The 15,494-nt window shown below is 36.5% G+C and overlaps 1 pseudogene; it reads right to left on the bottom strand.

The window, feature by feature from the left end:
* Positions 1-532: 532 nt before the first annotated feature.
* LOC146913457 (uncharacterized) overlaps positions 533-15,494 on the bottom strand; it is a 32,839-nt pseudogene continuing 17,877 nt past the window's right edge.

Below are 15,494 nucleotides of genomic sequence, written 5' to 3'. Positions count from 1 at the left end.
TACTTAAATGAGGTACTTCAAAGTAACCTCTCTCTGTCGAAATTTTGTGTGAAATGACCAAAATGCCCCCTAGGGACTAAAACGACTCAAAATGAGTCCGATGCAATTTTAAAATGGTTTGTTAACAGGGAAATAAAGCAAGAGTTTATACAAGCAAATTAAAAGACTTAGAGATAACTTTTCAGAGATTAAATAGAGTTTTGACACTAGAAATGACTAAAATGCCCTTAGGGGCTAAACTGACTCAAAATGACTTCAAATGTGATTTTTTTTTTGAAATGCATTTTAACATGAGATTGAAACAAGGACTTATACAAATCAAATGAAAAGACACAAACAATTTTCAAGGACTAAAATGAGTTTGAATGCAGGAAATGACTAAAATACCCTTTTTCATGAATTTTGCAAATAACATTGATATAAGATGCAGAGGAAGGTGCAATTGATCAAGGACAAATTCAAATGACTTGAAATGCAAGAAAAGAAGAATTGGGTTAGTATTTTTAGGTCCAAAATTAGGGTATAACAAGGATCATAGAAAACCTGTAAAACATTAACATAGCAAGTGTTCATAAGATAAGCAAGCATGGCAAGAAGAGGGGTAACATTTCTCTATGTATAAACCCTAAAAGTTCATGATTTCTTACAAGAGCAATCACGTAATCCCATGGGTGAAATCTATCTGAGAACTCACCTTGATTAAACTGAAGATAAGCTCAAAATCCCTAGTAAGAAAAATATTTCCAAATAACAGGATCCAAGTTGGAGAAGTTGCTTCAAGAATTTCGTAGCCAAACACCCTTAGTTCTTCTCGTCTCTTGGTTGATTCTAGCTAGAAGAAGGATTAAGTAAAGATTGAGTGAGGAGAGGGAGGGAGAGAACCGATTTCTAGAGAGAAGGAAGATCAAAAACTTATGCCAAACCCTAGAGAGAGAAAGAAGGGAAAATTATGAAGAATTTTGGACTTAAAGTCCTTATATACTCCCTCAGCGTGCAATTCCAAAAATACCCTTAGCCTTAACCACGCGCATTTTTAACGTTACCAGGTAAACATCGTATCTTTAATAAGCGGGATATTAGATCCTACCCACCTTAAAAAAAATTCGTCCTCGAAATTTAGAATATACCTGAGAACAAATGCGGGTACTGGTTCAACATCTTCGAGTCAAGTTCCCACGTAGCTTCACCATCTGGCGAACCTTTCCATACCACCTTCACTATGGGGATCTCTTTGCTCCTGAGGGATGTAACACCCATACTAAACGTACCTAAGAAGTTTAGCATGCGCGTTATTGATAGGCCAAACCGCAAGTGCACGGTCTATCGAAGTAATAGTAGGAAAAGAGAGTATCGTTCCGACAGGGAGTTATGAATTCAATTAACTTTAGATAACGATTAGATGAAGGTTTTGAGAATAAAGTTTGGATTTTTAATTATAAGAAAATAACAATAAGAAAGTAAAGGTGCCTTGGGATTATTGGTTCATCCTAATGACAAATCCTTCACTAGCCAAAACCTTAACTTCTAGTCTCATGTTTTACACCTTAATTTCTAAAGACCGGTTTCCCTTTAGCCCCTCACCTTTCCGGTAAAAGTCTGGTGAGAGTTTACCCCTAGTAACCAAGCCTATTTCGCTGACTTGATTACTAGAAGAAGCTTATAAGGATTGAAACTACACATGTCTCAATAATTGCAAAGACTATTTCGCTGCCTTTGCAATTATTGTCTAGGTTCACTTGTTCCAATATCAAAGCTCCGCTTTCGCTTTATGAATTGATATTTGGGATGATGGATTAACAATTATCAAACCCTCCACTTTCGCTTCTACAGTTTGATAATGGTAAATCCATGTTAAAACGGTGAATCTAAATTAGAAATTACAGCTACATGAAATTAGGGTTAAAGCTTGGTTCGATTAGGATTATGTCATTAGACTTTTCCAACAATCCCAAGACAAGAGAAGTCTACTCACTAACGTTCATCGTAGACATGGGGGAGAAGAGAGAAGGCATAAAATAAATAACAAGAAAATAAAGAAATAAAAGGTGAACTTTATTTAGAAAACAATTGTCACTATTGATTCCAAGAATAAAGAGATATTTGTGATGGAGAGCTACTCTATTTATAGCTTTACAATCGACTTAAAATCTAAGCTATTACAAGGGCTTTTCGGTAAAACCAAAACAGAGTAACTTAGGCTTGAAGAAAAGCAGTAAAAGTAGTCCTGGGAGGTGGCACGGTCGTGCCACATGTTGGCACGGGCCGTGCCAAGCTTCTGACTTGGGGGACTTATATTTTGTTCCCAAATCTTTCGTATGTTTGTTCTGTATCAGCTCCAGACTCCTTTCTTTTGCTCCAAGACACCTTCCATCGTATATTCGTTCCTGAAATATAAAATATGCAATTGTAGTAATCAAGCTCAAAAAGGAAACAATATTTAAATAAAATAAAACTAAATCTAATTAAAACGAAACTAAATAATGAATAAAAATAGACTAAATATTGACTCATATGTTATCTTTAGTACTGGATATATAAAATTTACAACATAAAATACATACGAATGAATATTTATACAACAAATTGCGTTCGTACATACAACAACATAAACATCTCATCCATACATATAAAATTGCATCCTTAATATCTATGGCATCCTGCAGCGGTACGAACGCGCACTTGTTGAAACATCCATTCGGCTTCAAGCTTGCATATCAACCTGCTTATCTGAAACAAATAAGGATTGGGATGAGACATAATGTCTCAGTGAGTTCCACCTAATCCTAGGCTATAGGCAACCACGGGGGAAACCTACGGTCACCACGTGTCTACAATACAACCTGGCGATTGATTATACGTGTGTGGGGACTTGCTTTCCTAGACGGTAGTGCATGCTAAACCCTCCATAGGTTCATCTTACTTGTCATAGGTCTTTCTATCATCATACGTGTCATGGCGGTTAAGGGATCCTAGAATCGCAATCTTAAGATACTATATACGCATCAAGACTTACATACATATTCATGACACGATCCTAATCCGGATGATTAGGGAAACCTAAGATTGTCATCTGTATAACATTCATACATACTCTAATGCACGACTTGTTCGTGGCTAACATCATATCATAACATATTCATATCATACATAATCATAAACATTCATACATTCATTATGATAACGTTGAACAAACATTCATTGTCTTGATTCAATTTACGGAGAACCCCGGGGTGGAGTAGCCCCAAGTACAATCCCATACCTCCCTCAGTGACGTGCGGGTCCCTTACGGCTTAACCATTCCCCTTGGAGAACCTCTTGCATCCATCCTTGGAGGGAATACAAAAGACACGATGTTTTATCTTGGTTTTTCGGGTGTCAAACATTGATTAAGTTTGAACCTTTTTAACCTTTGATATCTCATTTTTTCTTGGGAAGGGAAAAATAAGAAAAAAACCCTTGAGAATCGAGGTTCGGGAGTTGTTTTCGTTATGGGAAGGTGTTAGGCACCCATAATGACTATAGTATCCTATAGGAACCGTCTTTACTTTCTACACCTAACGCTTTACTTTTTAAATGCTATTTATTGAAAATGTTATTTACACCTAAGGGTTTGCTAGGTTAAGAATTGGAGGGAGAAGAATGTGTTTGAATTTTTGTTTTATTGGACTTGGAGAAGTTTTGACTTCTTGCCTACATACCCTTTTAAGGGATCAAACTCCATGTAGTTCTCTTCCAAAAAAGATGTTTTTGTTGGTTGATTTTAAGTTTGAAAATGGAATTTTGAAGAATTGAGATGAGAGGCCTCAAGGGCATGAGATTTAGAAAAACGTGAGGTTGAATTAGTGATTTTGAAAAAAAATGTCTAAGTATGATTAAAATTCATTAATGGTTTTTGTTTAAGAAAATAAAGGAAAAAGGAGGAGTTTTGACTCCTATTTTTTGGAAAAAAAAAGTTTTCAAGTGAGATTGTTCATGTTTATTTGGAAAATAGATTTTTTGCCTAAGTGTCAAAACCTAAACATACATCTAAACATACATTACCTAAACATACATCTAGAGCATACACACCCTAAACATACATCTAAAGTATCCATGTGAGGTGTGTGCTTGTGTCGGTGAGTGTCGGTCTACATGTTTATAGTCCATTGTCCTTTTACATCATTGGCCTAGATACACACTACTATCCTTGCGAGAACTTAATCTCGCACAACAAAATAAACCATAATAAAATGCAAGAAATAAAAGTAAAGAAGTGAGATGAAGTATGAGATGCTCATGAGGTATATGAAACAATGAAATAGAGGGTCAGTAGCACAAGATATAATGGCAAGAAATAAAGAAAGAAAGTATTAAACAAAAATAGTAAAATCAACAAGAATAAAGTGTCAAAATGCACTAAAAATTAACCATAATATCTCACTATGCATATGACCTATAATCCTCTCATCATAGCAATTTTCAAAAGGTTTTATTACAGCAATAATGTGAGAATTATAAGAACATATTCAAACCAAGAGTTATGATTTATTTCTAGACACATTTAGCACTTTATTTTCACAAACAAATATTTACATGACTTGTAAAACAAGTAACTAAACACAACACATTAACATTCAGTAAAAACACATCAAATACAGAGGTAAACTCATCACAAACTCACACATCACAAATCAAAAGCATGTGTCAAGAATTAGGATCAAGATCATGCAATTTTTCACAGAATTTTAACATAAAACTTCACAAATAAGAGAGGAAATCATCACATTATTTTTTACCAATTTTTAATATGTAAAATCATCACAAAACTATCACAAAATTAACAAGAAACATGTATGAATTTTTTTAGAATTTTCCAAAAGATTTTAAACCTATCAGAGGTGTAAAAACCAAAAGCAGTATAAAAAATAGCAAAAAAACAGTAAAAAACGAAATTAGCATCAAAGATAGGCCCAAGCCCAAGGTACAAATTGGATCTGGACTATCCATCAGCTAGACAGCCATTGGATTGATCCAGATCCAAGTATGACTTAGATCTAACGATCCAGAACACACAGGGCATGGTACGGCAAGACAGTTACATATGAAGGATAGATCTACACCGTACACGTCACTGGAAAGCAGATCAAACAGTCAGAAGGGAAGAAAAGACGGTTTGGGAGCGAACCAGACTGGTTCAGGTGAACCGGTCCGGTTCACTCCCTATAAAAGGTTGTGAGCCGGTCTTTTCTTCATTTCAAACTGGTTTTTCTCTTTCTTCCTCTCACATCTCTCTCGTCCTCTCTTCATCTCCGATTAACCTAAAGCGGCGCCGGTGACATGAAGAAACGGCGATGAACACGCCGTAAACCTCAAAGAAGGACGGAATCTTCGTCTTCTCCGGTGAGAAAGACGGATTCCGTCCGTTCATCTTCTATCTTTTGCTAAAACGGAGGTTTAGCGGTGTGTTTTCACTGTTCTTCGTTTTGTAACCTTAGATCTATGTGATACGAAGCAATAAACGCAAAACAACTGTTTGGAAACAAGATTCGAAGGTTTAGGGTTTACCGGAAGTTCAATCGGAGAAAAGAGAGGAGGAATACGCCGGAAAACTTCGTGTTATCCTCTTCGCACCTTCTGGTAAGAACTTTCACCGAAAATAAATCGGTTATCTCTTTCTTCTTCTTCACCGGTCCCGTTTTTGCTTCAATCCTTCTTCTTCCTTCTCTCGGAACTCTCCTTGTGATCTCGTTGAGCTCGTCGCAGTTGTTGACGGATTTACGCTTGATTTGCAAGGAAAAATGGTTCGGTGATGAAGATTCTCACAAAGAATCACTGAGAACCATTGCAAATTGAATGGATTTGGTGAAGAAATGTTGAATTTGGATCGGTTTGTGTTGTGAATTCAGGTGAATTTCTGGAAATTTGTGGCGGTTTGAGAGGTTGAAGATGAAGGTTGTTGAAGTTCTTTGATGAACTTCTTCAAGCTTCTGAGCTTCAATTCGGTTAGAAGAGAGAGAATGTGAAGTTTTTGTTTGTGGTGATGTGGCTCTCAATGATTGATCCTTCTGAAATTCTGCAGAAACTGCTCCTTTTATAGCTTGACACTTGGACTTGTGAACCAATGAAATGGTGACACCTGGATTGGACTAAGAAAGGCGGTTTTGTGAGTTCTTGGACTTGAGGGCCTTTGTGCAATTTTTGAAAAATAAAGGACTGACCTGCAATTTGATTAAGGGACTAAACTGCAATTTAAAAAAACTCAGAGGACTAAAATGCAAAAAGACTAAAAAGAAAAAATAAAATGAAAGGAAGGACTAAATTGAAAATAATAATAAAATTTGGTTTAAAATTGGTAAATTGAAAATAACGTAAAGTGAAACAATTAAAAAACACAAAAAGGACTAAAATGAACTAACTACAAAATGAGGTACTTTAAAGTAACCTCTCTGCCAAAATTTTAAGTGAAATGACCAAAATGCCCCTAGGGACTAAATTGACCCAAAATGACTCAGATGCAATTTTTGAAAAGTACCTTGATATCTAAAACAAGAATTTATACAGACTAATTGGAAAGACTCAGAGACAATTTACAGGGACTAAAATGAGTTTGAATGCAGGAAATGACTAGAATACCCTTTTTCATGAATTTTTGTAAATAACATTGAAATAAAGTGCAGTTAATCAAAGATATTTCCAAATGACTTGGAATGCAAGAAAAACCTTTTGGATGGCTTGAAATGCAAGAAAACCACAGACAAAATCACAATTAAACATTTTCAAGTAACAACAGTAAATTTCAGATAAAGTAGAGTAAAATATCAGAGTAAAACAACAGTCAATTACAATCTCTCAAGAGTCAAAGACCCATCTCAGAGAAGAGGAAAATTATTTTGAGCCAGTATTTTTAGGTCCAAAATTAGGGTATGACAGCTGCCCCTATTTAAGTTTCTTTGTCCGAAGGGTCAAGAGACGAAGTCTTTGATTTGACGGGACGAAGATACTTAAATATTAACATTTGCACTATTTTTGGACATAAAAATACGCTCTCACTTTTTCAAAAACATGAATGCCATGCAACATTTTGATTATGAATGCAAGATAAACAAAACTGGAGTCCACAAGATATGTCATATCATTGGGGATCTAGGTAGACATTAACAGGGTAGACAAACCAGGGGACAAAAGGTAGGTACAAGCTGTTCTTTGGAGCGAACTAGCCACTTGACCAAGTAATACAAACAAAAGATGGGTACAAGCTGTTCTTCGAATCGAACTTGCTACTTGACCGGAAACGAAAGACAGGTACAAGCTGTTCTTTGGATCGAACTCGTCACTTGACCGGAAACACGGATACATAGGCAGATACAAGTTGTTCTTTGGATCGAACTGGTCGCTTGATCAATAACACAACATGCAGGCAGGTGCAAACTGTTCTTTGGATCGAACTTGCTGTTTGACCAATAACAAAACATAAGCCGGGTACAAACTGTTCTTTGGATCGAACTTGTCGTTTGACCGGAAACACAGGCATATAAGCAGGTACAAGCTGTTCTTTGGATCGAACTTGCTACTTGATTGAAAACACAAACAGATAGGCAGGTACAAGCTGTTCTTTGGATCGAACTTGCTACTTGACCGAAAACACAGACACATAGGCAGATACAAGCTGTTCTTTGGATCGAACTTGCTACTTGATTGAAAACACAAACAGATAGGCAGGTACAAGCTGTTCTTTGGATCGAACTGGTCGCTTGACCGTTTGGAAGTTTGATTTAACGAGATGCGAGTTGAAAGTAGACTGAAGTAGACTGATATTGACTTGATATGACCATTATTGTTGGCCGAAAAGACTTTCACAGAGATTTTGACACAGACATCAACCTTGCAGGTAGTACCATGGCCAAATAACGTTGACTCACATAAACTTTCACAAGGAGTTTTACATAGATATAGACAGAGACTTTAACAGAAACATTAACAGAGGCATTGAATTGAAAATTGAGATTGAAAGAGACATAGGCATTGAATTGAATTGAAAGTTGAGATAGAAAATGAAATATGTATGTATGGTATAACAATTTTACAAATGCATGAGCACATAGAATGCATGATTATGCATGTATGAATGCTTGGAAATGCATGATTGGTTTAGAATTTGGCAGAGAAGTTTCACAGAGACAGACAGAACATTGGAAGATTGGGCACGTAGTGGCTCGTGCCATAACATATACACTTGGAAATCCTCTTTGGAGAGATGGACGTATCGAAACCATGGCTGAGGGCAATATGTCACATCATGTATGCAAAAGCTTGTAGAAGAGGGAACTTTCGAAGATACTTTGATACTAGTCGCCATTGCCAGGCGTGTCAGTGCTGGGTAAACATTGGATGTTCGCATCTGTGGTCAATGCTTTTAATATCATTTTTCATTCTTTCATTTTTCATTCTTTCATTTTTCAATCTCATTTTTGCCTGAACCGCCCTTTCGGGTTTTCGATCCACCAGGAATACATTCTTTTCATTGCCCCATTTTTGCCTGAATTGCCTTCATAGGTTGTCAATCAGCGGGATGCTCATTTTTGCCTAAGCCGCCCTTTCAGGTTTTCGACTTAGCGAGCTTTTCATTTGCATTTTTCCATTTTTCATTTTTCATTGTGTTTTTTCATTCTTGCCATTGACCACAGATCATCCTAGGGAACAACCTGCTTGTAACATGTATTGAAATAGACATTGACACACATTTATTCATGCATGTTTCACTTGAATGTACCCTGTTGCTCAGGTTTGCTTTCAAAATAGACAAAAAAAAGGTTTTTTAATTTTCAAAAATGTTTGTTTCAGACATTGGCATTATCAAATGGAAAGAAAATATTTTGTATATAGCATTGAAAATAGAAGGAAAGTAGAATTTCAAACAAAAGCACAGGCTCAAATTGATGTAGAGGAGTGAAAGTCAGCCCAAGGCATAACTCCACGGATTTACAAAGCTTGGAAAATGGTAATTTTATTGGTTGGTGATACATTGAGCACGATGACCACTACATTTCATAGAAATTTTGAATTTGCAAGTACAGAAGCTTCTGATGAAGACAGTCATTGACAGTTGCAGATGCCCCAAGGGGTGATGGTGATTTGCCGGATATAGTTACTTGTTTTTCATATCAATCTCATTTTTGCATGAACCGCCCTTTCGGGTTTTCGGCTCATCGAGACACTCATTTTTGCCTGAGTTGCGTACAATCTCAGCGAGCTTTTTCATTTTCATTGTTTTCAGCGAGCTTTTTCTCATTTTTGTCCCACCGGGAAGCGCATTTTTGCGTAGGCCGCCCTTTCGGGTTTTCGACCTACCACGCTGTTCTTTTCATTTTTCGACAAAGTATTTCTTGACTATATTGGCATTTACAGGGTTCGGAAGTTCGACACCATCCATGTGTGTAAGAATCAAAGCACCACCAGAGAAAGCCTTCTTGACAACATAAGGACCTTCATAGTTAGGTGTCCACTTGCCCCTTGGGTCGGGTTGCTGGCTCATCCTTCTTTTCAAAACAAGTTCGCCTTCCTTGAATTCACGAGGTCGGACTTTCTTGTCAAAAGCATTCTTCATTCGCACTTGATACAACTGTCCGTGAGCCATGTTTTATCTTGGTTTTCGGGTGTCAAACATTGATTACGTTTGAACCTTTTTAACCTTTGATATCTCATTTTTTCTTGGGAAGGGAAAAAATAAGCAAAACCCTTGAGAATCGAGGTCCGGGAGTTGTTTTCGCTACGAGAAGGTGTTAGGCACCCATAACGACTATAGTATCCTATAGGAACCGTCTTTACTTTCTACGCGCGCGCTTTATTTTTAAATGCTATTTGAAAAATGATATTTACACCTAATGTTTGCTAAGTGAAGAATTGGAGGGAGAAGAAAGTGTTTGGATTTTTATTTTATTTGAATTGAAGGAATTTTGATTCCTTGCCTATGTACCCGTTTAAGGGATCAAATCCACCGTAGTTCTCTTCCAAAAATGTTTTTTTGTTTTTGTTGGTTGATTTTAAGTTTGAAAAATTGGAATTTGAAGAATAGAAAGAGAGAGGCCTCAAGGGCATAAGATTGTGAAATTGTGAAGTTGAATTAGTTATTTTGCAAAAGAAAGTCAAAGTATGATTAAAATTCATTAAAATTTTGTTTAAGAAAATAAAAGGAAAATCAATGGGATTTTGATCCCAAAGTTTATTTAGAAAATGATTTGAGTGATATTGTTCATATTTTTTTGGAAAAAAGATTTTTGGCTAAGTTTTAAAGCTCCTAGACATACATCTAAACATACATTCCCTAAACATACATCTAAGGCATCCATGTGATGTGTGTGCATGTGTCGGTGCTTGTGTCGGTGTACATCATTAGAGTCCATTGTCCTTTACATCATGCCCTAGATACATGCTATGGTCTTGCAAGAATTTAAAATTGCATAAAAGTAAAATACAAAATTCCTAAGTCTTTACATTCTAAGTATTGCATGAATTTTAAAGTGCAAGAAATAAGAGATGAAAATATGATGTGAAATGCTATGGAAAGGAGACATGAAACAAGAAAGGTTAGTAGCATGAGTGAAATAGAAACAACATACTAAAGGCATAGCAAAGTAAATGTAACTTAAAAGTGAAGTAACAAGCAAAATTAACCAAAAGTGATAAAAGAAACTTGACATTTTAACACAATTCTAAAGCAAGGTTAAAGGCCTAAATCCTCATGATATTAGAGAAGTTTTGAGTGACTTAGTTCAAGGAAAAAAAGCATGAGAATTAAGGTCATTAACTATACCAAAGATCATAAAGGTTGCAAGTTCTTTATACACCTTATTTCACAAGATAGCTTCACATTATTTACTAACATAAAATTCACAAAAAACTATACCAAGACAGCAAGCACACACCACATTTAATAGGTAAACTCACTCCAAAGATTACATAGTCAAGGCCACATTTATGCACCAAATCTCAAGAATAAAATCACATCACAACTTTCACAAGAAACATGACAAAAAGTACACAAATTAACAAAACACGAACACATATATTTTGAAGCAAGTTTCCATATGTGAAAACAAGTATCCAATGCCAATAATTGATCTCAACAACTTCACAAGAAAGCTTTAGAAACTTTATCAAGATTTGAACAAGAATTGACACATGGAATTAACAAAGGATCAAAATATTTTTCACATGTTGTGATCAAGATTTGGCATGCAAGATACATCAAAAATCATCAAAAAAGCATAAAAAAACTACTAGAATCTTTGTGAAATTTTTAAAGAATTTTTTTGAGTGAACAGGGGTGTAAAAAGCATTAGGCAGGGGTTTAGACTGAAAAAAAAATGACAGCAAGTGAAACAATGGGCTTAAGGCTGGATCCACTAGACCCATGGGTTGGAGAAAGCTGGAGCGGGTCAGAATCATGGGTCATGGTATAAAAGGGTTTGAACTTGGTTTCTTCTTCATAAAACACAAACAATTCTCTCCCTCAAGTCATAAAACCAGCAGATCGGAAAAGAAGAATAAGAGGCGGTCAGAATTCTTCCGGTGCGGTGGTTGGCCGGCCAAAGTGGCGGCGCCACCGCGCCGGAAGTTTACACTTCCCTTTTTTGAAATTTTTTTATAGATTCCGAATCCTCCTCTTCTCCTCTACTCAAAGATCGACTCGTTTTTTAACACAAAATGTCCAAAACTTCTAGATCTAAGGTTTTCATTTCGAAAATTTTGAGCAAAAGAAATGAACAAACGAACACTCCAACATGCAATGGCGAGAAAGAAAGGACGAAATACCTCTGTTTCGCGAAGCTTCCCCTTCGTTTGCTCCGATTCCGATTTAGTTGCTGCCGTCCCTCTTCCTTGAGCTTTTCGCGATCCTCCTCTGTTTCAGTTGAGTGCTTCCTTCTTTTCTTCTTCTGGATTCGGAACTGTGCTTTGCTCCTACCGGCTTTACATTCCCGACGCCGTTGGTCTTGCTTCGCGAATCTGAACTCGGTTTCGTTCTTCACGGCTCGATATCGTTCCAGATTGCTCACGTTGGATACAGTCCTTGAAGCTTCGGACAGTTCAGTGTTTGTTCGGATTCATCCTTCCATGTTTTGAACGCGATTGTTTTGATCTGACCGAAAGAGTTGTTGTTGTTGCGACGTTGAAGCTTCTTCCTCTTCTTTGATTTCAATTCGACCTTGTTGTCTTGTTTGATCTGAAAACGTTTATTTATGATGCGATGAATTTCGAGAATGATCGGGGAAGTTGTGATTCGGCTTTGTATGAACTGAGTTGGGTTGGTTATGGATGTTGAATTGTTATTTTCCGTGAATGATTGTGGTGAAAGGTTGTTGGAGAGAGGTTGAAGATGAATATGGATTGGAGCTTTTGGTTATGGAGGTTTTTGGTGGTGAATGTGGCGGTTAGGGATGAAGATTGAAGGTGGTTATGGAGGTTTGTGATGAAATTTGATAGTGGTTGAAGATTGTTGTGGTGGTTGAAGGTGGAGGAAGTTAGTTAGGGTGGTGGAAAGTTAGTTAGAAGAGAGGGAAAATTGAGAGAAAATAATTATGAAGCTTGTGATTTTTTTGTGGAGTTTTTGTGAAAATGATTAGTTAATTGACCTTGACCATGACTCATCTATTTATCGGTGATGAATGGGATTGATGGACCAATGAAACAATGCCATGTGTACTTGAACCTAACAAACCTTGACTTTGACTCTAACAAACTTGAAAAAGGATTTAAAATGCAAATAACAAAAGTACAAGGACCAAAATGAAAATTAAAACTAAAATTGAATTGAAAAAGTAAATTGAAAATTAACGTAAAGCGAGACGATTAAAAACAACAAAGCAAATTAGAAATTTTATATGAAATGACCAAAATGCCCCTAGGGACTAAAATGACTCAAAACAACTCAGATTCAATTTTAAAATGGTTTCTAACATGGAATTAAGGCAAGAGTTTATTCAAACAAATTGAAAAGGCTTAGAGGCAATTTTTAGGGGTTAAACAGAGTTCTAACACTGGAAATGACTAAAATGCCCCTAGGGGCTAAACTGACTCAAAGTGGCCTCAAATGCAATTTTAAAATGGATTCTAACATGGAATTAAACAAGAATTTATTCAAACCAATTGAAGGGACTCAAGGACAATTTTCAAAGATTAAAAGGAATCTTAACATATGGAATGACTAAAATGCCCCTAGGGGCTAAACTGACTCAAAAATGACTCAAATGATATTTTTGGAATGGATTTTGACATGAGATTGAAACAAAGACTTATACAAACCAATTAAAAAAAACAATTTTCAAGAATTAGAATGAGTTTGAATGCAGGAAATGACTAAAATACCCTTTTTCATGGATTTTGCAGATAGTATTGGAATAAAATGCAGAGAAAGATGCAATTGATCAGAGACAAATTCAAATGACTTGGAATGCAAAAAAAACATGTACAAAGCCATAGTTGAAAAGGTTTTTTAAAGCTAAATTGAGAGATAAAGCAGAGTAAAATGTCACTGTGAATCAATAGCAAATTGACAATTCTTCAAAAGTAATAGACATATATCAAAGATGAAAGAGAGTTTTGAACAAGTATTTTTAGGTCCAAAATTAGGGTATAACAGCTGCCCCTATTTAAGTTTCTTTGTCCGGAGAGTCAAGAGACAAAGTCTTTGATTTGACGGGACGAAGATACTTAAATATTAACATTTGCACTGTTTTTGGACATAAAAATACGCTTCTCATATTTTCAAAAACATGAATGCCATGCAACATTTTGATTATGAATGCAAGACAAACAACTGGGGTCTACAGAGCATGCCATATCACTGGGGATTTAGGTAGACATTGACAAGGTAGACAAACCAGGGACAAAAGAGAGGTACAAGCTGCTCTTTGGATCGAACTTGCCACTTGACCAAGAGATACAAACAAGAGATGGATACAAGCTGTTCTTTGGATCGAACTTGCTACTTGACCAAGAGATACAAGCAAGAGATGGGTACAAGCTGTTCTTTGGATCGAACTTGCCACTTGACCAAGAGATACAAACAAGAAATGGGTACAAGCTGTTCTTTAGATCGAACTTGCCACTTGACCAAGAGATACAAACAAGAGATGGATACAAGCTGTTGTTTGGATCGAACTTGCCACTTGACCAAGAGATACAAACAAGAGATGGATACAAGCTGTTCTTTGGATCGAACCTGCTACTTGACCAAGAGATACAAACAAGAGATGGGTGCAAGCTGTTCTTTGGATCGAACTTGCCACTTGACCAAGAAATACAAACAAAAGATGGGTACAAGCTGTTCTTTGGATCGAACCTGCTACTTGACCAAGAGATACAAACAAGAGATGGGTACATGCTGTTCTTTGGATCGAACTTGCCACTTGATTGAAAACATAGCCATATAGGCAGATACAAGCTGTTCTTTGGATCGAACTTGCCACTTGATCGGAGATATAGACAAAGGGTAGATACAAGCTGTTCTTTGGATCGAACTTGCCGCTTGATCAATATCACAACATGTAGGTTGGTGCAAACTGTTCTTTGGATCGAACTTGCCGTTTGACCGATAACAAAACATAAGCAAGGGTACAAACTGTTCTTTGGATCGAACTTGCCGTTTGACCGGAAATATAGGCATATAAGCAGGTACAAGCTGTTCTTTGGATCGAACTAGCCACTTGACCAATAACAAGATACAAATTGGAAGTTGGATTTAGAAAGATTCAAATTGAGAGTAAGTTGACATTGACTTGATTTGAAGACAGACATGACCATTTTGTTGGCCCAAGAGTAAATTGAGAGTTGGTTAATATTGACTTGAATTGAATTGAAAGTTGACATTGGAAGAGATATTGGAAATTGAGAATAACCAGAGACATAGACATAGACATTGGAATTGAGAGTTTTAAATTGAGATTGAATTGAATTGGAAATTGAAATTGGATTGAATTAGAGATTGGAATTGGATTGAATTGGAAACTGAGACTGAGTTAAATTGATATTGAGATTGGATTGAAAGTTTGAGATTGAATTGAATTTGACAGTGAAGATTGGAAATGCAACATGTATGTATAGTATAACAAGATTATTAAATGTATGAGCACATAAAATGCATGATTATGCATGTATGAATGCTTGGAAATGCATGATTGGGGTTTGTAATTTGGCAGAGAAGTTTCGCAGAGACAGACAAAGCATTGGAAGATTGGGCACGTAGTGGCTCGTGCTACAACATGTACACATGGAAATCCTCTTTGGAGAGACCGTCATTGAGAGACGTATCGAAAACATGGCTGAGGGCAATAAAAACTTGTAGAGGAGGGACCCTTGGAAGATTCTTTGATACAGGTCGCCGTTGTTAGGCGTGTCAGTGCTGGGTAAACATTGGATGTTCGCATCTGTGGTCAATGCTTTTATATCATCTTTCATTTTTTCATTCTTCAATCCCATTTTTGTCTGAACCGCCCTTTCGGGTTTTCGATTCATCGGGA

This window comes from Medicago sativa, chromosome 6 (genome assembly GCF_051527215.1).
Source record: "Medicago sativa cultivar Bolivia chromosome 6, Bolivia_mono, whole genome shotgun sequence".
NCBI lineage: Eukaryota > Viridiplantae > Streptophyta > Magnoliopsida > Fabales > Fabaceae > Medicago > Medicago sativa.
This window is presented reverse-complemented; position numbering and strand designations above follow the sequence as displayed.